The sequence below is a fragment of the Phacochoerus africanus genome, chromosome 3 (assembly GCF_016906955.1).
Source record: "Phacochoerus africanus isolate WHEZ1 chromosome 3, ROS_Pafr_v1, whole genome shotgun sequence".
Lineage (NCBI taxonomy): Eukaryota > Metazoa > Chordata > Mammalia > Artiodactyla > Suidae > Phacochoerus > Phacochoerus africanus.
The window spans coordinates 68,278,318-68,303,356 of NC_062546.1; the positions used below are offsets into that span (position 1 = coordinate 68,278,318).

At 34.2% G+C, this 25,039-nt stretch overlaps 1 protein-coding gene across 8 annotated transcripts in view; it reads right to left on the minus strand.

The window, feature by feature from the left end:
• Positions 1-25,039, minus strand: part of MBD5 (methyl-CpG binding domain protein 5) — a 426,385-nt gene that overhangs the window by 228,634 nt on the left and 172,712 nt on the right. For 6 of the 8 annotated variants that reach the window (XM_047771973.1, XM_047771975.1, XM_047771969.1 and 3 more), the window contains one exon: positions 13,446-13,586. The gene's annotated coding sequence lies outside the window, so the exon portion shown is untranslated. Of the gene's footprint in view, positions 1-13,445; positions 13,587-16,068; positions 16,198-16,961; positions 17,042-25,039 lie in introns of all 8 variants that reach the window. The other 2 variants (XM_047771972.1, XM_047771971.1) reach the window with 2 other exon arrangements.

The following is a 25,039-nucleotide window of genomic DNA, read 5'->3' on the forward strand; positions in this document are numbered from 1 at the left end:
TTAAGGGCAAATCTCAAAGAGACCCACTCTGACAAATATAAAATCGACTTTACTAGATAAAGACAAGCAGCCAGGGGTTTAACTATTAGGAAAAAAGATAAACAAAAATGGACAAAACTTTAACTAGACTAAGCAACAAGAGAGAGAGGAATCAAATAAATAAAAATATAAGTGAAAAGGGAAACATTACAACAGAGACCACAGAAATACAAAGGATAGTAAGAGACTACTATGAACAATAATACACCAGTAAATTAATTGAACAACCTAGTAAAATGGATACATAAAACCTACCATGACTAAATCATGAAAAAAACAGAAAAATTCTACAGACAAATAATGAATAAAGAGATAGAGACAATAATCAAAAACCCACCAACAAACAGAAAGTCAAGCTTGGATGGTTTCACTGGTGAACTCTACCAAATATTTAAAGAGGAATTCTTACCAATCACTCAGAAACTCTTCCAAAAAAGTCAAGAGGAAAGAACACTTCTAAATTCATTTGATAAGGCCAGCTTCCCCTAATACAAAACCAGAAAAGGATAGCACAAGAAAAGAAAAATACAGCCCAATATGCCTGATGAAAATAAATGCAAAAATTCTAAACAAAATATTAGCAAACTGAATTCAACTGCACATTAAAAGTATCATATGCCATGATCAAGTGGGATTCATTCCTTGCAATCAATCATGCAAAAATGATTCAGTATATGCAAATCAATAAATGTGATACATCACATTAACAGAATGAAAATCAAAATCATGTGACTATTTCAATAGATGCCAAAAAAATTTGACAAACTCCAATATCCTTTAATGATAAAAATTCTCAACAAAACCTCAACATAATGAAGGACATATATGAAAAGTCTACCGCTAATATTATACTTAGGGTGAAAGGGTGAAAACTTTCCTCTAATATAAAACAAGACAAGGATGCCTATGACTACCACTTTTATTCAACATGGTACTTGAAGTCCTAACTAGAGCAATCACTAAAGAAAAAGAAATAAAAGCCATTCATATGGAAAGAAAGGGGTAAAACTTGCCCTGTTTTCACAGGATATGATATTATACATAGAAAAACCTTAAGATTCCATCAAAAAAACTGTTAAAACTGAAGTGAATTCAGTAACATTCAGCAGGAAAAAAATCAAAATACAAAAATCACATGAATTTCTATACACTAACAATGGACAATCTAAAAACAAAATAAAGAAAACAATCCCCCATTCACAGTAGCATCAAAAAATTTAACCAAAGAGCTGAAAGATCTCTACATTGAAAACTAAAGAAAATGCTGATGAAAGAAATTGAAGAAGACATAAATAAGTGGAAAGATACCCATGTTAATGAATTGGAAGAATTAATACATATATGTACTTTTTGCTTTTTAGGGCCGTGTCCACAACATGTGAAGGTTCCCAGGCTAGGGGTCTAATCAGAGCTAGAGCTGCCAGCCTACACCACAGCCACGGCAATGTCAGATCTGAGGTATGTCTGCCACCTATACCACAGCTCCCAGCAACACCGGATCCCTAACCACTGCATGAGGCCAGGGATTGAACCTGCAACCTCATGGTTCCTAGTTGGATTCGTTTCCACTGCGCCATGATGGGAACTCCAGAAGAATTAATAAGAAGTCCATACTAGTGAAAGCCTCATTCGATGCAATCCCTACCAAAATTCCAATCGGATTTTTTTACAGAGAGAGAAAAAACAATGCAAAAATTATTTAGAGCCCAAGAGATCACAAATAGCCAAAGCAATCTTAACAACAAAAAAACTGAAGGCATCATACTTTCTGATTTCAAACTATATTAAAAAGCTATAGTAATCAATTTAGTATGGTACTGGCATAAAACAGACACAGAGACCAAGAGAACCGAATCAAGAGCCTGGAAATAAATAAATACATGTATATGGTGAGTAAGGCACCAAGTTGACAAGGGAACCAAGAAAATCCATTGGGGAAAAGATAGTGTCCTAAATAAATGGGTTAAGAAATCTGAGTACCTACATGCAAAAGAATAAAAATGGGAGTTCCCGCTGTGGCTCAGTGGGTTATGAACTCAACTAGTGTCCATGAGGATGTAGGTTCAATCCCTGGCCTTGCTCAATGCCTTAAGGATCTGGCTTTGCCATGAGCTGTGGTGTAGGTTGTAGATGCAGCTCGGATCCTGCCTTGCTGTGGCAGTGGTGCAGGCCTGCAGCTGCAGCTCCAGCCCATAGCCTGGGAACTTTCATATGCTGCAGGTGCGACCCTAAAAAGGAAAAATCATGAAAATGGAACTCCATCTTACACCATTCACATTAATTAACTTGAACTCGATTAAACATTTAAATGTAAGACCTAAAACCACAAAACTCCTAGAAGAAAACAGGGAAAAACTCCTTGATACTGGTCTTGGAAATGATTATTTTGGGTATGACATCAGAAGTACAACAACAGAAGCAAAAATGAAACAGTGGGGCTACATGAAATAGGCTTCTACACAGCAAAAATATGAGCAACAAAACGAAAAGGTAAGCTATAGAATGGGAGAAAATATTTACACATCATTTGTCTTATGGGGGGTTAATATTCCAAAGTATGTAACAAACTCATACTACTCAATAGCCAAAAAAAAAAAAAACCCAAATAAACCATTTTTTTAAAAATGGGCAAAAGAACTGAAGAGTCATTTTTCCCAAAGAAGATATACAAATGGCTGATAGTTACATAAAAAAGTGCTCAATACCACTAATCATCAGTGAAATGAAATAACCATAAGGAGTCACCCTATAACTGCTGCAATGGCTAATTTCGAAAAGCTCAAGAGAGGAGTTCCCGTCGTGGTACAGTGGAAACGAATGTGACTAGGAACCATGAGGTTGCGGGTTTGTTCCCTGGCCTCACTCAGTGGGTTAAGGATCTGGCATTGCTGTGGCTCTGGTGCAGGCCGGCAGCTACAGCTCCAATTAGACCCCTAGCCTGGGAACCTCCACATGCCGCAACTGTGGCCCTAAAAGAGGACAAAAAGACAAAACAAAAAACTAAACCAACAACAACAAACAAAAAGACCAAGAGAAAACAAGTGTTGGCTACGATGTGAAGGAGAGGGAACCCTTGTGCATTGTCAGTAGAAATGTATATTAGTATGGCTATTATGGAAAATGGTATAGAGGTTCTCAAAAAGTTAAAAGCAGAACTAGCATATGATCTAGCAACCCCACTTCTGGGTATACAGTGAAAATGAAATCAATATTTCAAAGTGATATCTGCATCCCCATGTTCACAGCTGCATTATTTACAAGTGCCAACACATGGAAACAACCTAAGTGTCAATGAATGAAGGGATAAAGAAAACATATATCTAAATAAATGGAATAGTATTCACCTGTAAAAAGAAGGAAATTCTGATATTTGTGCAACATGGATACACCTTAAGGGCATTATGTTGAGTGAAAAAAATCAGACAGAGAAAGACAAGTAGGAATCCTTAAAAACAAACAAACAAACAAACAAACAAAAAAACCACAAACCATAGAAACAGAAGATTGGTGGCTGTTAGGGGTTGGGGGGAGGATGAGGTTGGGGAAATGGGTACAAACTCTAGTTGTAAGATGAAAAAGTTTTGGGGATCTAATGTACAGCATGGTGACAACAGTTAACGCGCTATATTATACATCTGAAAGTTACTCAGAGAACAGATCTTAAAAGCCACCCCATGGAGTTCCCATCGTGGCTCAGTGGTTAACGAATCCGACTAGGAACAATGAGGCTGTTGGTTCGATCCCTGGCCTTGCTCAGTGGGTTAAGGATCTGGCGTTGCTGTGAGCTGTGGTATAGGTTGCAGACGTGGCTCGGATCCAGCGTTGCTGTGGCTCTGGCGTAGGCCGGAAGCTATAGCTCCGATTAGACCCCTAGCCTGGGAACCTCCATATGCCGCAGAAGTGCCCCAAGAAATGGCAAAAAAAAAAAAAAGCCCCCCCCCCCGCAACACACAGAGTAGCTATCTGAGGTGATGGATGTGTTAACTTTGTGGTAATCATTTGCCCTCTATCTATCTATCTATCTATCTATCTATCTATCTATCTATCTATCTATCTATATCTCAAATCACCACATTGTACACCTTAATGTTTTATGCCATTTATATATCAATAAACTCAAGTAAATAAAAAGGGGAGGCAATTATATCCTAATTTTCATGATGATATGTAGGTATAATTGAAAAACAGAAGAAAATCAAGGGAAAAACTAAGAAAAAAAAAGAATTTAGAAAGGTAACTAGTTATATAATATAATTAGTATATGTAGTATACTACATCAGTAGTATACTATACTACTATTGGTCAACTACTGTTGAGTGACACTGTATCAGCAGTAGTCGATTGATGATTCTCCTTATAAGGGAAGCCCAATTAAAAAATAAAAACTTGAAATAAACCCATTTGATATGAAAAACACAAGAAAAATAACTCAAAATAAATCCAGATACCTGTAAGACGTAATTTGTTTTCAATATAGATACACAGTCAATATTCTAAGACTGCTGATCTGCCTAAATTTTAATAAGATTCCAATTAAAACACCAGTTGGACTTTTCTATTTTGAGAACTCAAAAGATGATACCAAAGTTCATAAAGTTAAAAGCATTTCATTACCTAGGAGTATTTTGGAAGAAAAAAGGAGTAAAGACGGGACTAGTCCTTCCAGATATTAAAAACAATATACATTATAAAGGTACAGTAATTAAAGAGTTTAGTTCTAGAGAAGAAACAAACAAATAGAAAATGTATAATGAGAATCCTAAAATATACTACAATATGTCTAAGATTTTAAAATACAATAAAGGTGCCATTTTAAGAAAGGAATTTTCAATAAAAACTAGTAGGACATGAACAAAATTCCAGTGATTTAAAAACTTAAACATAAAAGAAATTATTAAAAAAATGGTGGGGCAGACAAATGGGTAGAACACAGATTTTTAAGGCAGTGAAATATTACACGTGATACTATGATAGCAACTACCTGCCATTATACATTTGTATAAACCAAAGAATATAAAATACCAGTAGTGAACCCTAATGTAAACACTAGACTCTATGTGATAATGAGGTGTCAATGTAGGTACATCAGTTGTAACAAATGTACCACTGTGTTGGGGATACTGATAATGGGGAGACCACGCATATTTGTGAGCAGAGAGTCTATGGAAAAATCTCAGAACTCTCCTTTCAATTTTGTTGTGAAACTAAAAAGAAAAAGCACCTTAACAAAAATTAAGCCTTAAGGTAGAGAAGAAAAAAATAATGTTATATATTTTATAAACTTGGACATAAATTTCAAAAGGCATAACAGTAAAGAATGATAATTTGATAAAACCAAAATTTAAAATTTCAACATGAAAAAAAGAGACTATCACAAATGAAGTTAAAGGGTAAAATTAAATGAAAAATTAATGGTCAAATTAAACATTTGAAATGCATGAAAAAAGGCACATTTTATTGTATACAAAGAGCTCTCAGAAATTAGTCATAAAGAGACAAATATCAGAAAGGTCACTAGCAAAGAACAAGGGATCTCCTCCATTCATGTTTTTTTTTTTTTAAAGGCATATAAAGGAACATGCATGTGTGTGTATATGTGTGTTACATGCATGTGCATATACACACCTGAAGATGGATAGATTTCTGAAATTATATATTAAAACTCTAGCTCAAGGGAAGCTTAGTAAAAAAAGGTGGCACAATTTTACTTATGAACTTTTTTCCATCCTTAAATTGCTCTTGAAATATACAGCGGAAAAAAGAAAACAATTACTGTCACTTTCATTTTGGTTCTTTAAAGCCAGACTAGAGAGTTTCCCTTCATTCCCTTTGGGGCTTCAAAATCAATCAGTCCTGCCTTTCAAGGCCCACTAGACTCAGGCTTTTCTCTTATGAAGGTGCTTCTTCTCTATCTTCAGCAGTGTTTTTCTTCTAGGAAACTAGCCCTTCTCCCCAAGATTCTAGCTATTAACAAGCAATAGCTGCATCAAAAGCAATTTGATCAGCTGCATGCTCAGTAAAGAAGCATGCAGACAAGGAACAATGGTAGTAATTAATGTACATATCTGAGTCAAACCCGGTAGTAGAGTAATTTGAGACACAGTATACTGCATATTGCAGAGTTTAAGAAGTACCTCCTCAAAGATGCTGGATCAAAATGACACTTTTATCCAACAAATTAGACATACTGGAAGAAACCGACAAATTTCTAGAAACATACAACCTGACAAGAATGAATTAAGAAGAAAGAGACAATTTGAATTTACTTATCAACTAGAGATAAAATTGAATTTGTAATAATAAAAAAAATTCCCAGAAAACAAAAGTCCAAGACCAGATGGCTTCAAAGGCAATTTTACTAAACATATAAAGAAGAGCTAAATAGCTATCTTTTTCAAACTATTCCAAAAGATTGAAGATAGAACATTCCTAAATTCATTTTATGAGGCCATCATTACCCTGATAGCAAAATCAGACAAAATCACTACAAAAAAAGAAAATTACAGGCCAATATCAATGATGAATACAGATGTAAAAATCTTCAACAAAATATTAGCACACTGCATCAAAAATATATAAAAAATATCATATACCATGATCAAGTGGGATTTATTCCAGGGACATAAGGATGGTGCAATAGTCACAAACCAATCAAAATAAACAAAAGGAAGGATAACAACTACATGGTCATTTCCAATAGACAGAGAAAAAGCCTCTGACAAAATTCAACATCCATTCACAAAAAAAACTCTCATGAAAGTGGGTATAGACGGAACATATGTCAACATAGTAAAGGCCATTTATGACAAACCCACAGCTAACATCATATTCAATGATGAAAACCTGAAAGCCTTTCCTCTAAATTCAGGAACAAGGTAATGGAGTTCCCATTATGGCTCAGTGGTAACAAACGTGACTAGTATCCTTGAGGATGCAGGTTCGATCCCTAGCCCTGCTCAGTGGGTTAAGGATGCAGCATTGCTATGAGCTGTGGTATAGGTCGCAGACGGTACCTGGATCATGCTTTGCTGTGGCTATGGTGTAAGCTGGCAGTTGCAGCTTCAATTCGACCCCTCGCCCAGGGAACTTCCATATGCCATGGGCACAGCCCTAAAGAGAAAAAAAAAAAAGATAAGGATGCCTATTTTCACCACTTTTATTTAACAAAGTATTAGAAGTCCTAGCCACAGCAATCAGACAAGAAAAATAAAAGGTAACCAAATTGGAAGGGAAGAAGTAAAAACATCATTTTATTTGATGACATGATACTATCTCTATGTAGAAAACCCTAAAGTCTCCACTACAAATCTATTAGAACTAATAAATGAATTCAGCAAAATTCCAGGATACAAGAATAGTATATAGAAATCTGCTGCTTTCTATATACTAATAATAAACTATAAGAATGAGAAAATTCCAACCAAAAGAATACCTAGGACTATAATTAACCAAGGAAGTGAAAGGCCTATACTCTGAAAACTATAAAACACTGATGACGGAAACAAGATGATACAAAGAAATGGAACAATATCCCCAATTTGGATTGGAAGAATATTATTAAAATATCCATAACTACACAAAGCAATCCATAGATTTACTGCAATCCCTATAAAAATATCCATGACTTTTTTCACAAAACAAGAATAAATAATCCTAAAATTCATATGGAAACACAAAATACCCCAAATTGTCAAAGCAATCTTGAGGAAAAATAAATAAATCTGGTGGTATCATCCTCCCAGACTTCAGACTACACTTAACATACAGCAATCAAAATAGCATGATACTGACACAAAAACAAACATAGATAAATGGAACATAATCGAGACCCCAGACATAAACCCACAAATTTATGATTAATTAATCTATGATGAAGGAGGCAAGATATACAATGAAGATAGTCTTTTCAATAGCTGATGCTAGGAAAACCAGAGAGTTACATGTTAAAGAATGAGATTAGAACATATCCTCACACCATATATGAAAATAAATTCAAAGTGGACTAATGACCTAAATGTAAGTCGCCTAGAATAACACAGGCAGGATACTCTTTGCCATAAGTTGTAGTGATATATTTTTGTATCTATCTCCTAAAGCAAAGAAATAAAAGCAAAAATAAACAAATGGGACCTAACTAAACTTAAAAAGATTTGCATAGCAAAAGAAATTGTTGACAAAATGAAAAGTCTAAGAAAGTGAGAAAATATTTACAAATGATATGACCAACAAAGGGTGAACATCCAAAATGCATAAACAGCTCATAAAATTCAGTATTAAAAACCAAACAACCTGGAGTTTATTTTTCCCTCAATTATCAAGTTTCTTTTGGAAAATGAGGTAAAAATGTAAACCAAATCCTTAAGTCCTTTAGACTTAAGTTTTTTAGGAAATATAGGACATATCTCTAATCTTCAGCATTGTAAATTTTCTAATTTCTACCTCTGTTCATCTTTTATACCAAATTCAAGGAATATACTTAACATGAATGGTGTATAACTGAGTCTGCTTCAGAATTAACTTACCTTTCAATAGCAATCCTTGGATGCTATGTAAAAGCAGAAGGCCAATAACAATTTTCTTCATTCACTTCAAAAAATTTACTGAGTGTCTATTACATGCAAAGGATAATTTGAAGCAGGTTTTACCTTCAAGAAGCATACATTTGGGAACTTTATGTGCTTCATGCAAGAGTGGAAAAATATAAGGGTCCTACAATAGTATTTTCTAATGCTTTACCTCCTTTCTTTTTCAGAAGTGCAAAGAAAATACACATAAAATTCTTTAATTGAAGTGCTAAGAGTGTACAATCTATTTAAGTTTTATTACATGAAACAGTGACAATTGTCTAAATATATGGGATATGACCACAAAAAAGATATGAGTGTGCTGATAATCTATATATCGCATACCAAGTATATATGAGAAAGACTTGACTAGGATGAGCAGTAGAATTAATGTTAAAAATATACAGCAGCGGAGTTCCCGTCATGGCTCAGTGGTTAGCAAATCCAACTAGGAACCATAGGGTTGTGGGTTTGATCCCTGGCCTCGCTCAGTGGGTTAAGGATCCGGAGTTCCCATGAGCTGCGGTGTAGGTTGCAGACGTGGCTCGGATCCCGAGTTGCTGTGGCTGTGGTGTAGGCCGGCGGCTACAGCTCTGATTTGACCCCTAGCCTGGGAACCTCCATATGCCTCAGGAGCAGCCCTAGAAATGGCAAAAAGACAAAATATATATATATATATATATATATATATATATATATATATATATGGTGGCTTTATTTTGAAAGGTCATCAATTTAAAAAGATTTTATTTAAAATGAATTCCTTGCTGATGGAAATAAAAAATAACCCTGCTTTGAATCAAGTATAGCAAAGGAAAAACTGACTCAGTTCATTTATGGAGTATACTATCAATACAGTTATAAATGTAAAGGCTAAACCATCTCTAAAGATTTTAAGGCGTTTCATTTGTTGATATATGTAAAATGGACACAAATCTTTAATCATAAAACTATAATGCTATTATTCATACTTTGATCTCAAGTAAACAAACATAAAATTGTTCTATAATTTTAACAAATAGAACTACAAAGTAGATGGGAAAAAGAATCAAGAAACTATGTTCAAGAAATGATAATGCCAAATCATTATAAGCAAAACATGTCTTTTTATAAGTAAAAAAAATCCTTTGTTTTTAAAATCAATTTTTCTTCTCTAACTTTATTTTCAGCTAATATATACACATATATGAATGACAGTGTTATTGGTTCCTAGGAGAACAAAATTCTTTGTTTTTAAAATCAATTTTTCTTTTCTAACTTTATTTTCAGCTTACATATATCTCTATGTGTGTATACACATATATGAATGATAGTGTTATTGGTTGAAAATTGTGTTCTCTCTAAAAGATGTGTTCAAATCTTCATCCTTAACACCTATGAATGTGAACATATTTGGAAATAGTGTCTTTGCAGGTGTACTGAAGTTAAGATGAAACCATGCTGACTTATGGTGGGCCCTAATCCAACATGACTATGTTCTTATAATGAGAGAAGAGACACAGACACAGGGAGAAAACTATGTGAAGAGGGAGGCAGAGATTAGAGCAATGAGTTTATAAACCAATGACTGCCAAGGAAGCAAAGAGATAGGCAGAGAGTCCATCTTCCATGCCTTCAAAAGCGCATGGCCCTGTGAAACACCTGATTTTGGATTTCTGGTTTCAAGAATTGAGAGAGAATAAATTTTTGTTAATTTAAACCACCCAGTTTTTTTTTTTTTAATTTATTTTTTATTGTTATTTCCCACAACACACTTTTTTTTTCTTCCACTGTGCAGCATGGGGACCCAGTTACACATACATGTATACATAATTTTCTCTCCCATTGTCGTGCTGCGTTGTAAGTATCTAGACATAGTTTTCAGTGCTACACAGCAGGATCTCATTGTAAATCCATTGCATGAACAATAGTTTGCTTCAGTTGACCCCAAACTCCCAATCCCTCCCACTCCCCCTAGGCAACCACAAGTCTATTCTCCAAGTCCGTGATTTTCTTTTCTGTGGAAAGGTTCATTTTAAACCACCCAGTTTATGGTAATTTGTTACAGGAGACCTAAGAAACTAACACAGAGAACTAAACTGCCAGTTTTATTTTTTTTCTGGTGATATTTATTTCTTTTTTCTTTCTTTCTTTTTTTTCTTTGGCTGTGCTTGAGGCATATGGAGGTTCCCTGGGACAGGGATCAAACCTATGTCACAGTAGTGACCCAAACTGCTGCAGTGACAATGCCAAATCCTTAACCCACTGTGCCACAAGAGAACTCCTCTAATGAAATTTTAAACCAGTGTCTCAGAATAATTAAAGATTTGATCAAAGTATCCATAAAAGATATTTAATCCAAAGAAGATTTTTTATATCACTCTGCCTTGTGAATGGAATATTTCTCCAAGTAATAGTTGTTCAAATAAAGTTAAAATTTTAGAACAGGCAATAAATCAGGAACATCCAGTAAAACTTCCTGCAAAATTTGTAATATACATAGTTTTCATGAGACTAAAAGGCTACCAGCCATTTTTTTTAAACAACCATGTTTTTGTTGGTTTGTTTGTTTTACCAGCGATTTCTGCATAAACTGCATTTTTACATGCTTAAACATAAAATTTAAAATGCTCATTGAGGAAATTCAATGTGGAAAAAAACTTAGTAGCAGTACCAGAAACATGATGTAAAATAAATCTGGTATGAATATAATGGACAAATTCATTACTGCTTTTGCAAAAAGTATAATAATTACATCACCTATTTATTGATTATATGCCACCCAACTGTTAAGTAGCTAAGCTTTTACTTATATTATCCATCCCATTTAATCCTTACAATGCTATAATTATCAAATTTTAAAGATATACAAATTGGGGGACAAAGAGAATCAGTAATTTACCCAAGGTAACACAGCTGGTGGGAGTGGCACAGGTGTGGTTAATCAGTCAGTCGTAATCTGTTCTATGAATTTGTGTTCTTGTATAGCAAGCTTATAGTCATACCCACTATGTTCTAGTTGCCTTTCTATCAAAATTTTTTTAAATCATAATTTGCAAATCGACCTTAAAATATGAGAAGAAAATGAAATCACCAGCACTTTTGATTAGAATTATTAATGACATGGTCATAAATAGAATGCAATTCAAAGAAAACAAAGGGCTGGTTCTTAATGTAATGTGTGTGGAAGAAAGAGAAATTACAATTATCTGACACAAGATATGTTTCTGTGGTTAAAGAATAACTTAAGATCAAAATAAGATGTGACACTAGATAAGATCAAAAACAAAATATTAGAGGAAGAAATTTAACAATAGGCTGCTAATGGAGAAGTATTGTTTATGGAAATTATTTCCATTAATTTTAGCAACAGTCAACTTTAAGTATTTTCTTAAACCTTAAGTAGATTACATGAAACTAAGAAGAGATTTAAATTATGATTAAAGCATGATTCTGAGAAAAGAAATTTCAGAAACAATCGCTCAATAAAAGGGTTAAGAAAGAATTCCCTACTCCTGAGAGCTGTTATTCTAGATTGGTTTGCTAAAAGAAGCAATGAAATCTATTTCTTTGAAGAGCCTTAAAAACAGAAGGCTTACTTTATCAGCAGTTCAGAAAGGTTTAGGTATGTACCTACCAGAAGGCAGTCAGAGGATAAACACTTACGGTTCTATAAAGTCTAGTGACTGCATAATAATACTATTCTTATAACTATGAGGAAAGGGCAACACAACTGCTTTTTCTTTTCTTTGGTGATCAGGCTTTGCTGTCCAAAAAGTTGCAGAATAATTTGAATGTAATTAGATGAAATTTTCCTCAACAGAAAAGCAAGAATTAATTTTGTCTCTAGTTACCGAAAGAAAACTCAGAAGGCTCTACACTGGGCTTTTTAAACATTTATGGCCTCCTTCACTTGGAAAATGTCCTTTTATGTACAACTTAAAAAGCAGGCTCGTTTGCTGGATGACCTTAGGCCTATGGGTTGAATTAACACTAAATTAAAAATTCTGACATATCTACAGTTTCTTTGTTCATACAAAATGTTGGAAAAAATCAATTTTCTTGCATTCTACTTATGTTTTCATAACTTTACTTTTATTTCATTTTATATTCACCCACTTAAATATTGTTTATGAAAGCAGAGAAGGCAAATTCCTTATATTATTTTTGTTATAATGCAGTTTTCAATTTCTTTTCAACCAAACTTCCTTTAAAGGGTAATGTAATTAATTTTCATATTGAAGATGGCACCGTGGTTCACAATCCTTGGCCAGCTATTTTTCCAGGAGTATTAAAAGCTCCTGTGAAAATAACTAAAAATTCAATGGCATCTTGTGATGCAGGAACCTCACAAAAAATAAAGCTGATAGGGATGTAAAGGATGACATCCCAAGGATTTTGGAGCCCTTTAGAACAATTGTTTGAAACTGTTTGAGGCAAAAAAAGTGCAGGAATTAAATGAAAAAAAAATTCATATATGGTATGGATAATTTTAAAATAAACAGAAGATAACTTTAACTTCCAAACTATTTAGTATTTATAGTTATATGATTTGTGCATCCAAGATAAATGCCAACAGCCCTGTTTTCAAGCATGGGTACTGAATTTCAGCTATTTAAATTTTTATTTTGTATTTAGGGATATAATTCAGTCTTATACAGTACTCGAGGTAAGTGCAAAAGTGGCTTAATGTAATTTTTGACATGCAATAGTGCTCAAAGAAAAAAAAAAGGAAGGGGACAATAGCTATACTTATATAAACCACTATATTAAAGAACACTTATTTTTCATTAAAACATAATTCTACTTGTCACCATGTACTTGGTAATTGAAAACTCACAGCACAAGAATTTCATTGCTTACCTCCAAAAAATTGTTGACATCCTCTGTGGCCATTTGCCAAGGTGGTCATTCTTTTGTATTTGATTAAACTAGAGAAGAGTCTATGGATTGATGAAGGAAAATACTCTGTGCTCTTGGTTTCTGGTATTTATTTCCTTGGTCCTGTTAAAAAGGAAATAAGGATGAATTTACCAATTTTGAACAGATAGCCAGTTATTTTATATTTCTTTGGATGCATATTTAAGGACATTTTTGAGATTCTTAACAAGATCTCATTAAGAACAAGATCTCATTAAGGAAATCTGGACAGATGAGTGGCAACCCCATCAATGATTCTACTCTAGAGAAAGCTGAAATCCCCAGATCTACCCTTGTTCCTTTTCTTTCCACCTATCAATTTCATGATACTTTATTATCTTCTAGAAAAATGCCCTTTTTAAATAAGCTTGGCACACTCTGTTTTTCTTATTGTAAACAAAAGAAATTTAACCAAAATAGGCTTTAAAAAATCCACTGTACTTTTTGTTATAATTTAAAAATGCAGAGGAAGGATTTCTTCAAAAGACCAAATAAACCCTGCATTTGTTTTTTTTTTTAATCCTGTTAATTTTGCAATTGGCAGATACAGACTGTGTGTCCCCTGATACTAGTCAAAAATTCTTCCATATTTGAAAAATCAGGGTTCATGTATTCTTAAGGATCTGTAGATTGAACTACATCTGAGTAAAGTTACTTATGGTAGATTTACATTGTAATCCTATTTTATATATTTAAATACATATTGTTTATAAGATGATTTCTACATTCCTTTTGATAATAAAAGGCAAGTAAACTTATGGGATTCACTCATAGACTCTTTATAAGACCCAAATATATTAGGTACAGGAGATACAGCACAGATTAGACAAAGTCTCTGACCTCATGAAGGAATAAGAATGAATATATGGAACATAATTTTAAAAGTTCATAGTGCTATTAGTAATGAACCTGGTACATCTGTACAGTAAGGAGATAAAAGCAGCTCAAAAGTGTGAGAGTATGGAGGCAAAATGTCTGAAGAAAGTTTATGTATAATTCTTAGTCTATACCTAATCTTCAAGAGGAATATAACAGCACATATAGGGAATCTGCAAGAAATCATTATGTTAGAGTACACAATAAAGTGCAAACACCACCACAATGGCAGTGTTTGTTACACTTTTAAATTTACCCAGTGATTTCAAATCTATGACTACAGTATAACCTCTTAATACTTCTTCCAGATTAATAGGAGGAAAAATGGTGCTTCAGAGGTTTGAGAAACTTGACCACTTTGAGTAGTGGTAGAACTAGCTAGAGAGTGGTATCCAAGTTTCCCAGTTTTTCTTTCCACACTACATCACCTGAACAAAGGACAATTAGTTTCACAGCAGACAGTGTAGCAGTTTTCTTATATTTACTTCTATGAGTTGTGAAGTGGGACAAAGAAGCAACATTACTGGGATCACACAGAAGCTTCTGGTAACAAATTGAACATCTTTTATCACCAGGCATGAGCTCAAATCACTTTGGAATGGCATGATAGAATTGGTATTGGAGAAGTTTAAGAATGTGTTACTACAGCAGATTTTCCCAACCAGAAGATTTAACCATCTAGAGTAGGAGTTGGCAAACCTCAGTATTAGAAAGAATATGGTGCTGATCACATTCAAAATTTTCCCTTATTTAGAAATTAAAATTAGCTGATTTTAAAGCTAACTTATAGGCCTCATGGATATTTACACTACAAAGTTTTTTAAATATTTGATTTTGCAATTATCATATTTAGAAATGTTATTTCTCTGAAAGTCCATGACAGAGGTCCAATCAATTCTCCCTGACTTGCAATCTTACTTCATAAGCTTTGTGTTGTTATCCAATTTTTTTTTCTTTTTTTGCTTTTTAGGGCTGCACATGTGGCACATGGAAATTCCTGAGCCAGGGTCAAATCAGAGCTACAGCTGTGGCCTACACCACAATCACAGTAATGTGGGGTCTGAGCTACATCTGTGACCTACACCACCCCTCATGGCAACTCTGGATCCTTTAACCCACTGAGCCAGGCCAGGCATTGAATCTGCATCCTCATGGATAGTAGTTAGATTCATTTCTGCTGCACCCCAATGGGAACTCCCAGTTGTGGTCCAATTTTCAACAATATAGATTCCAACATTTTTGTAACTCAAAAAACAATGACATCCTTCTTGAAAATGTTAACATTTGCCTATTTAAAATGTTGAGAAACACTGTTCCAAAGAATAGGAAAAAAGTGATATTTATTGACTCTACTTATTCATTCATTATTCCTCCAGCAACAGATAAGGAGAAACTCCTTGCCAGCCATTGCAGAAAAAAAAGAAAAAAAAAAGAGTGAGAGAGAGATTAATGATAGTTTTAGTTTTCAAGGAGCTTTCAGGCCAGCAGCTGGAAAAGCAAATATATAGATGATTAAAGTACACTTCCTTAACTTCTTTAATAGATTTATAGTAAGCTATTCACAGATGTAAAGAAGCAGCTACTTTTAAAATTACTGTCAATAAGGGTGACCTTTATTTAGAGAAGTAAGGAAGGCAGGGTCTAGGGAATGTTTACCTAGAAAAAAGAATACATTAAATATTCTCCTTACCAAATTCTCCTTTTTTCTTAATTTCCAGAAAGTATACACAACACTTTCATCCAAAACTTTTGGGAGTCAGATGTGTTTTGAAATTAAGAACATTTAGAGTCTTGAAAGGTAAGCTTACATCCATTACAACTGTTAAGCAAACATACCAAATTTTTTTTTAAAAAACACAAGTTTTTAATGTCTAAAACATACATCAAAGACTGCTCTGTACCAAATAATAATTTTAGGCTTCTTGTCACTGTAGAATAATAACTGGTTCAAAAAACATAAACGATCATAAATTGATAAATAGATACACAAAATGTAGTGCCATTCATACAATGGAATATTATTTGGCCATAAAAAGGAATGAAATTCTGACACATCCTATAAGATGGATGAAACCTGAAAACATTATACTAAGTCAAATGAGCCAGAAGAGAGAAGATGGCAAAAGAGAAGGTCTTGAATTTACCTCTTCTCACAAAAACACTAAAATCAAAACTAACTGTTGAATAACCATCAACAAAAAAGACTGGAGCCTACTGAAAATATATTCCACACCCAAAGATAAAGAAGAAACAATATCGTGGGTGGGGGGGAGGCACTTTCATGATATAATTAATTTTCATACCCATCAGGTAGGCAAGCCAACTGGAAAATAATTACATTGCAGAGGTTCTCCCATAGGAGTGAGAATTCTGAGCCCCATGTCAGGGTCACCAGCCTGGAGGTCTGGCGTCAGGAGAAGGAGTTCCAACAGTATTTGGCTTTGAGAGCCAGTGAGGCTCAAGTGCAGAAGCTCAGAAGAACTGGGGAAAACAGACTCCACTCTTGGAGGCTGCATATGAGGTCTCATGTGCACTGGGACCCAGGGCAAGGAGTGACTCCATAGGAGCCTACACCAGACCTACCCGTGGATCTTGGAAGGTCTCTTGGGAGTTGGAGGTCAGTTGGCACTCACTGTGAGGGCAAGGACACTGGTGGCAGAGGCCTAGAAAATAATAATTTACTTGAATACTCCAGGCCACCATTTTGGCTCCACCCAACAGCCTAAAGGCTCCAGTGCTGGGATGCTTCAGGCAAAACAACCAACTGGGTGGGAACACAGCTCCACCCCTCAACAGACCAGCTGCCTAAAGTAGTCCTGAGCTCCTTGTTGCTTCTAAAGATGCCCCTTGGCATGGTCCTGTCCACCAATGGGACAAGTCCTAGCTGCACTCCCCCCCCCCAGTGGGTAGCCACTAATCCCTCCCACCTGGAAGCCTGCACAAGCTCAGGCTCACACACAAGGGGGTAGACAGCAGAAGCAAGTGGAACTATAATCCTACAGCCTATGGAATGGAGACCACAAACACAAGAAGTTAGACAAAATGAGACAGCAGAGAAATATGTTCTAAATAGAGGAACAAAAGGAACCCCAGAAGAACAATTAAGTGCAATAAAGATAGGCCAACTTGTCTAAAAAAGAATTAAGAGTAATGATCCAAGATCTTAGAAAAAGAATGGAGGCACAGACCAAGTAGATAGAAGAAATATTCAACAAAGAGAGGATTTAAAAAACAAGAGATGAACAATATAATAACTTGAAATAAAAAATACACTAGAAGGAATCAATAGCAGAATAAATGAGGCAGAAGTATGAGTAAGTGAGTGGAAATCCCTGCTACTGAACGGAATAAAGAAAAAAGAGTGAAGAGAAATTAGAACACTGTTAAGAGACCCCCTGGGACAATATTAAATGCACCAACATTCATATTATAGAGGTTCCAGAAAGAGAAGAGAAAGAGCCTGAGAAAATATCTGAATAGATAATAGCCAAAAACTTCCCTAATGTGGGAAAGGAAATGCTCAAGTCTAGGAAACACAAAGAATCCCATACAGGATCTCTCCCAAGGAGAAACATAATGAGACACATATTAGTCAAACTGATAAAAATTAAAGACAAAAAGAAAATATTAAAAGCAACAAAGGAAATGCAACAAATAACATACAAGAGAACCCCCGTAAGGTTATCAGCTGAATTTTCAGCAGAAACTCTGTAGGTCAGAAGAGGGTGGCAAGATATACTTAAAGTGATGAAAGGGATAAACCTACCACCAAGGAACCAGACACAAAAGTAGTATATCGTATGATTCTATGTACGCAAAATGTCCAGAATAGGCAAATCCATAGTGAAAAAAGAAAGTAATGATTGCCAGGGGCTTGAAGAAGAGAGGAATGAAGAGTGCTAAGGGGTACAGAGTTTCTTGTTGGGGTGATGAAAATATTCTGGAATAAGTGGTAATTGATATGACACTGTGAATATACTAAAAAAATCAACTTGTACAATTTAAAATTGCAAACTTCATAGCATATAAATTATATTTCAATGAAACAATAAAATTTTCTATAAAAAATAAACTCATTGGAGAATCTTCAATTTCTAAAATATTGAAAATAAAATAAGATGAATTATACTAGGGAAATATTTCTGTGACTGTGAATAACTACACTGATCTTGTAAGATCTAGCTATAAGAAAATAGTTATAGAAATTATTCAGATATTTCACATTTAAAAATCTAAACATGGAATGCATAAAATTAGTATGAATAAAGAAATATAGGAAAGGAATAAAATAATAGACTATGCCTGGTTTAGACTATACTTTGTCCTTACTTCAAAGACATAAAAATTTAATATGGCAATCAAATGCTAAAAATAGTTATAAATAATTAATCTGGCATTTTTTATCTGAATTCAAAGTCCAAATTCTTTTAATTCTAAATTAAGGAATATTTACAACCCTATCTAGGATCACTATGAACAATGGTTTTTGGAAACTGAAATAAATGTAAAACTGAAGATTCAACCAGAAGGATGAAGGAATGAAGAAACTAGAATCTGCCTGAATTTGAATGAAAAAAGCCAAACAAACAAGCAAAGAAATAAACAAACAAACAAACAAAAAAAAAACAAGGAAAGAAAGGGACAGCAAAGTCCACCAGAATCTATGTTCATTTATTTGGATCCCATACTGATGTTCCAGTCAGGCTTGAGGTGAAGATATTGCTCACTAGAATACACAAACTGGCTTCACAATTCATGTGTTAAGATCAGGTCAATGATAACTTCTGCCAAACACAGCTAGTCAGTAATAGGTCCTTACACATTTATTGCAGAGAAATTTCACTGGAGAGAAATTTACTCCAGTGAATTTGGAAAGTCTATACTGATGTTACAACTGCATAATATTCATAGGCACATGTGAAAATTTATACATACATATATATATATATATATATATATAATTTATAAGAATCAAAAAGCTTTACATGTATGTAGGAAGAAACCAACACATTTTCTTTAATATCCATAGAAAATAAATTCTAATAAGATAAAATTCTTGCCAGGTTACCCATGTTTATTTAGTTATCTAAATAATTTTTTATAATTTATATTTTATTCATATTGAATAATATAAATAAAATAAGTACACAAATCTAAAAAATATAAGCTACTAATATGATTACTTATATATAGTAGATGCCAATGAGATAAATGAAAGCAGCTCCCAACATTTACCTTAATATGTGATAAATCACATTATATTCTTTTTTGCTGTTTTAGTCTTTTAAAATCATAATATAAACTTATTACTAAAAAGTTTAATAATACAAAGTATAAAATATAAGTGGATCCAGGTAATTTAGCAAAATGTGAGCTTCCCAATCATTTTACAAAACATGCTATCCCTTGAATAGTCTGTGTAAAATAATGTGGTATGTTTAAAGTATTAGAAAAAAACTTAGTAGTCTTTTCATAAGTAGTACACTCTTACCACTGGAGAAAGAAAGGGATGATGGGTAATATGTGAAGATAACAAACCAATAACAACTGATTTGTATGACTATCCATCTACAGGTCCTATACAGGATGAAGAAATTGGCTAGTGCTTACAGCTGGAATTAAATAGTTTTATGGCTTTTCTCTTTGAAATGAAAATGGTATTAAAATAATATGTAAATGTATCATGACCAAATAGTATTTATTAAACTTTTTAAATAAAGTCTACATTAGAATTTTATTTGAAACCAAAAAGCAATGAAAAAGTAAACACACAATATATATATATATAAGACATTCATATATAGCAAATTGAGCTACATGGACTACTATACTGACATAACCAGTTACAGTCAATTATAATACAATATCTTTGTATGGTGACAGATAGAAACTAGATTTATTGTGATCATTTTGTATAGAAATATAGAATTACTATGTTGTGCACCAGGAAATAATCTAGTGCTGTAAGTCAATTATATTTCAAAAAACAAACAAACAAACTTATAGAAAAAGAGATCAGATTTTTGGTTACCAGAAACAGGGCAAGGGAGAGACGGAATTGGATGAAGGTGGTCAAAAGGTACAAAGTTCCGGTTATAAGACAAATAAATACTAGGAATGTAATGTACATGATTAATAAGATTAACACTGTTCTACTATGTGTATATATATATACATGAAAGTTGTTAGAAAAGTGAATCCTGAGAGTTCTTTATTATCACAAAGAAAAAAATATGCTTTTCTTTTTCTTTTATATTTATATGATGATGGATGTTCACTAAACTTATTATAGTAATCATTTCATGATATATTTAAGTCAAATCATTATGCTGTATACCATAAACTTATACAGTAATATATGTTAATTATATATCAATAAAACCAGAAGAAAATATCCTTCTGTATTCATGAAAAATCCAAATGAAGTTACATTATACCAATATTAATGGAAAGACAGAAGTAATAATAAGGGTTAAAATCACACTTGGACTTGGAAAATTTTAACACTACACATAAAAAGATGTTTAATAAATCCTATGCACAAATGTAGCTGGAGACAATTAAAATTTAATTTGTTTCAAATACATTTGTTTACTATAACATAGAACAGAGGCACTTCATGACACTTTTTATTGACTTTATACTTCATGAAAGTATTTGCTATGCTATTAAAAGTTTTGGTTTAAACTTTTAAGAAAACTAAGTAATTAAAGATAAAATTTTGGGAATGAAGAGTCCATATAAGTGAAAAATAGCCAAAAGAATTAAAAAAAAGTAACAGTTAAATAATGTTAATAGGCTACTTAAGGAATTAACTGACAGCTAAAAATGTAAAATAAGAATTAGATATATAGCAAGATCACAAAATTATTTCTAGTCATACATTTCACCTAGCAGAAATGAAGAATCTTATAGTTTAAGCCTATTAAAGTAGTTATCTAGTTGAAGCAAAAACACTACAATTATTTCATGACTTATCAATTGTCTGACATGCAAGATGTATAAAATCAATTGACAAACTAATGTGGACTAAAGGAAAGTTCTATTAATTCTACATTGAATAATATTTTCAAGGCCTACACATAGAAATTAAAGTATTTTGGATAATATAAAGTAAAAATAAACAGATCTGTACAATAAGCAAGAAGCCCAGAACAAAGTAAACACCATGTATTTATTTTTACCATGTGTGTATTTTCACCTTATATCATCCTTCCCTCTGGTTTGCTTGTCATTGTATTTCTCATTCTCTAAACCCCTCTCATACTTAAGACTTTCCCAGGATCCCAAATTTTCTTGCAGTCCATCCTATCCACTCTAGCTCATAGTATTCTCCCTTTTCTGTGGACTCTTGGTTGAGAGTACTACGCACTTAAAAATCTTGAGAGAGAGCACAAGGCAAACTGATTTTTGTTTACTAGCAGAGAAAATATTTAAATAGATAATAGCCAAATTTATCTTTCTAGAGTCATTTTTCATTTATTAAAGTAATTCCTAATCGTTGTAAAATTCAGAGTATTTAAGGTTACACTGTGAAAACTAAAAGTCCCATGTCTTCTCTCCACAGATGGACATCATCCTAATCTCTTGCACATCTAATTCTATAGATTTCATATACTTGTGTTAGAAACTCTTCAGGACAAATGTATATAGGAATTTGGATTTTTTTTAAGATTGATGTGATGGTTTTATTGAATTTTCCCCTATCACCACCCAATGGTGTCCAGGTAGCAGCTCATAATTAAAGACACTCACATTATCAGTAGTGAAATTCACCCTTTGATATGAACATATAACATAATAATTTCATATATTTATAAGTGGCTTTTTTTTTTTCTCAGAAGATATGTTTTCCCCCTGGCTTTAATGAGATATAATTGCCATAAGACATTGATAAATTTCTGTACAATGTGATGATTTTAATACACATAGTTAACTCAATAAGATTAGTTAACTCATTCATAACCTCATCTAATTATATTTGTGTGTGCGTGTGGTGAGAACATTTAAGATCTATTCTCTTTGCAACTTTCAAGTATACATCAGTTAACTAAAGGCACCATGCTTAATATTAGATCCCAAGAACTTATTCCTTTTATAACTGGGAGTTTGTACCCTTTGACAAAAACTTCCCCATTTCCCCGTCACTGTCAACCACTCTTCTACTCTGTTCCTATGAATTTGGCTTTTTCTTTCTAAGATTCCACATATAAGGGGGATCATGCAGTATTTGTCTATTTCACTGAGCATAATGTCCTCAAGATCCATCCATGTTGTCACAAATATCAGGATTTCCTTTTTATGAGTGAATAATATTCATATATACATACATATATATTCACATGTAACTATATATGTGATATACATCCCATTTTCACATACATATCACATTTTTAATCTATTTATCTATATAAATGTAGGACCATATGGTAGGTTTATTGTTAATTTTTAAAGGAAACCTCATATTGTTTTCCATAATGGCTGTAACAAGTTACTTACATTTCTCCTCCCACCCCCAGAGGTTCCCTTTTCCCCACATCCTCACCAGCACGTTATCTCTCGTCTTTTTTATAAGAGCCATTCTTACAGGTATGAGGTGCTATCTTACTGTGGTTTTGATTTGTATTTCCCTGATGATTAGTGATTTTGGATACCTTTTCAGGTACCTGTTGGCTACCTGAATGTCTTTTTTTTTAAATGTCTGTTTAGATCCTCTGCCATTTTTAAAAAAGATTGTTCATTTTTTGGCTATTGAGTTGTATGAAATCTTCTGCTTTGGATATTAAACTCTTATTTGATATGTCATCACAAATAGTTTTTAAATTCTCAATGAACTTAAGTGAGTCATTGATGATCCCAAGTTAATCAGGTTTTGCTACCCCAATGTGTTGAGGCAAAAAGAAAATTTGGATCTCAGAGCCTTTTGCCTTTAAGAATTGCATTTATAGACTTGTACTAACTCTACACATGGAAACACAATATATTATCATATACTTATAATAATGAATTATACCCTTTTATTCATTCATGTGCTTCACTATAAATGAAGTACAGTTTTGTTGTTAGTCACAGTGTTCAACGAATAAAATCTAGGGATAACACTACACATTTGACCCTCACTAAATACGAGTATTTGCTAGTAAAATGCCTCATTGTTGAGCTGTTTCTGGAGTTGTGTGCATTTCCTAGAAGCAGCTCACACAGATAATTCAGAAAAGAGAACTCACTGGATCAAGTGAAGATGCTCCATCACATGTTATGTGATGTATTCATTCAATATTTAACCATTGTCTCCAATATTGCTTGCATTGCTTCTAGATGTATCCCACATTCCCTCTTTGCTGCTGATTTGGGGATATTAATTATTTAAATCTTTTACATATGTTTGTTTTACTTTTGATATTTGCCTCTTTTCATTTTCTCTTTTCTCTTTTCTTTTTCTCTTTTCATTTTTTCTTTTCTCTTTTCTTTTTCTATTCTCTTACCAGCTATGTTCACTAGATGTTCAATCCAGCTAATAACCCATCTAACTCTTCTGATATTTCCTAAGAATTTTTTGTTTGTTTTATATTCTCAAACTCCTTACATACTAAAACTTTTAAGCATTGAAATATACAAACGCAGGGAAGGATCAAGATGGCAGAGGAGTACGAAGCTGCACTCACCTACTCCAACAAACACATAAAAAAACCACATCTCCATATAGAATGATTCGCACAGAGCATCTACTGAAAGCTGGCAGAGGAACTTAAACCTCCAGAAAGGGCAAGAAACCCTACACATAAAATGGCAGAACAAAATAAAAAAAGAGAGTGAGAGAGAAAAGGAATCTAGATGGGACTAGTGCTCTGAGAGGAAGCTATGAAAGAGAAAAAGAACCCACACACTGGGAAGCCACCTAACTGATGGGGAGATCAGCTGAGATGGAGGGACCCCAAAGTCACTGAGAAAAGTGCAGCAGCTAGACTGCAGAGGGCAAAGCAGAGTAAGAGCTGCAGAGATCATCTGCACCACCACCCCGGACATCATAGCCTGAAACTCTTCGGCAGAGACAGGGTGTTGAGATTCAGGCTCCAGAGGTCAGTTGCAGGGAGAGGACTATAGCTGGCTGTGTGGAGACAGTCTCAGGGGCTAGGGAGAAAAGCACCATTGGCTAGGGAGCAGAACTCTGCAGCTGAGGGAACTGGGAAGGAGGTCTGAGCCAGCAGGAGAAGCAAGGCGTCATTGTCAGGGAAGGCAAAAAGAAGAGGGGTGGACTGCCATAAGAATCTCTTTCCCTGTGCATGCATGCATACATGTGCATTCTCAGAGGGTGGGGCACCCCTGGCATAGGCTACAAGTGGTGAGAGTCCCCATGCTCAGGCTACAGGAGACAGGTTGCCTCTTGTGCAGGCTATGGATGGCTAGGCACCTCTTGTTTGAGCTAAGGGCAGCAGGGACATGGTGCCTTTTGTGTGATCTACAGGCACTGGAAACAAAGCAGTCATCTCGGAAACCAGAGGGGAGCATGGCCCGCCACCTCTAGGGGTCTGTGAACAGGCTACACCTGTGGCCCCAGTCACCTCAGAGGTTGGCAAAAAAAAGAGGGCACTGCAACAGAGCACCATCCACTGAAGATCTCATTCCCCTGAGAACACACCCACCCTGCTGCTGCCACTGCC